This window comes from Octopus bimaculoides, chromosome 9, assembly GCF_001194135.2.
Source record: "Octopus bimaculoides isolate UCB-OBI-ISO-001 chromosome 9, ASM119413v2, whole genome shotgun sequence".
In the NCBI taxonomy this organism is placed as follows: Eukaryota; Metazoa; Mollusca; class Cephalopoda; order Octopoda; family Octopodidae; genus Octopus; species Octopus bimaculoides.
In genome coordinates, this window is record NC_068989.1 from 64,148,551 (window position 1) to 64,150,745 (window position 2,195).

The 2,195-nt window shown below is 34.9% G+C and overlaps 1 protein-coding gene across 1 annotated transcript in view; it reads left to right on the forward strand.

Moving 5' to 3' along the window:
- LOC106872511 (gamma-aminobutyric acid receptor subunit beta) overlaps positions 1 to 2,195 on the forward strand; it is a 413,986-nt gene that overhangs the window by 324,989 nt on the left and 86,802 nt on the right. The gene's annotated exons all lie outside the window — the stretch shown is intronic.

The following is a 2,195-nucleotide window of genomic DNA, read 5'->3' on the forward strand; positions in this document are numbered from 1 at the left end:
ATATATATACGATGGATTTCTTTCACTTTCTATCTACCAAATCTACTAACAAGGCTTGGTCGGCCCGAGGCTATAGTAGATGACACTTGCCCAGGGTAACACGTGGAACTCAACCCGAAGCCATGTGGTTTTTGAAGCTGCATACCATTATATATAGAGAGAGAGAGGCAGGCGTGGCAATCTGGTAATAAGCCTGTCTCACAAACACATGGTTCCGGAGATCAATCCCATTGCGTGGTACCTAGGACAAGTCTCTTCTACTATAACCTCGGATCTACCAAAGCCTTGTGGCAGAAACTGAAAGAAACCTGTCGTGTATGTATATGCATATATCTATGTGCGTGTGTTTTTATGTCTGTGTTTGTCCGCCACCATACATACATATATATGTATATATATATATATAGATATATATATATATATAATAAAGATTATTATTTATAGGATACATACAGTAGAACGAAAATTCAAATAATACTATAAATGTATTAATAGCATTAGTCTTAAAATCTACTAAAACGAAGAAGAAAAACACTAAGACTAAAGACGACACACAGACATTTAACAGACAAGACATACTCACACAGCATACACCACAAGTAGAAATGTCAAAAAATAGTGATACCACCCCTGTTAGCTCCAGCATCCCATGTAGTAACACAGACCTAAATGCAGACAGACAAAACACGCAGACCCACAAAATCCCACAAAAACACAAGGCTCACATTATAGCATACGCCAAAAGCACGGCAATCGAACGCATGATTACCAAGATTAAATCAGTAATCAGAGTGAGATTGCCGGCTGAGGCGAAACTGGAATATACCAAATGCATAATTTATCGACAGAGAAAAATACACAAAATTGAAAGAAATATCTGGTTCATTCATTGACCCGTTAGGAGAGGAGGTAGAATACGAAACCCTACCTCCGGTTGTGGATTACAAAGACATAATACAGTACATGAACTAGTAAATACAGTAAATGAAATTTTATATGATGAAAATTTGATAAAAAAAAAGACTGAAAACAAAAACAGTTAAATGTAACCACCCGAGAATGAGGCTCGAGTGACCACTTCATCTTCATTTTATATAATTTCACCTTTCATCCATTTCATGTTTTTGTCCCCACTTGTATTGTCTTGTCTGTCCTTGTGCCGTCCACTCTGTATTTCAGGCCTTTGTGCCTAATAAAGAATCGGGGTAGTTAACGGTGTTAGTGCGACCGTTTTGGTTAACAGTGTTAGTTCGACGTGTGTTGGTTAACCGTTAGCTCGATGCATGTTGGTTTAACAGTCGATAGTTGAACAGTGGAATACTGAATATCAAATCTACGTTCGAGCAGTACGGAATGTGTTCTGCGTTAACATATACTATTATGCAATAGGTTGCTTTAGATAACCACAACCAACAATTTATTTGTGTAATACTATTTTACACCAGACGTGTATATCCACGTCATGAAATTCGCAAACATCAATTCTTCTTTGTTGTTCATGAACCAAATATATAAAATCAAATATGCTTCTCATCTTTCGTAAACAGTCTGTGAATCATACACATATATGTATGTATGTATGTATGTATGTATGTATGTATGTATGTATGCATGCATGTATGTATGTATACACACACACATATATATATATGTGTGTATGTGTTCATGCATATAATATATATATATATATATATATATATATATATATATATATATATCCTTTCAATTTGTTTACAGGAAACGTTTTTTTGTATGCATACAAAAGCTTCTATTGTATTATGTCGGTTACAGCCTAATGATACCAACTTGCCATAACAATTTTATGGGGTTGTACCGAGTTGTGCCGATAGGATAAATATAATAATAATAATAATAATAATAATCTATGGATAGAATTTATAAATATTTTAATGCATTTCCACGAATCACATGTTATTTTAGGATCATAGTCTGTATTCCTGTGATCATTACAGTACTCTCTGTAGTATCCATGGACATCATGTGGATCATATCCATGTGCTCATTCCCTCATGTATATTATTCCCTCGATGTCCATGAATACTACGGAGTGTACTGCAATCATCCCAGAAATACGGACTATGATCATAAGAAACATGTGATTTGTGGAAACGCGCGTAGCGATACTTCAAAACATTTATAAACTCAATCCATGAATGATTGTTATTACTATATAT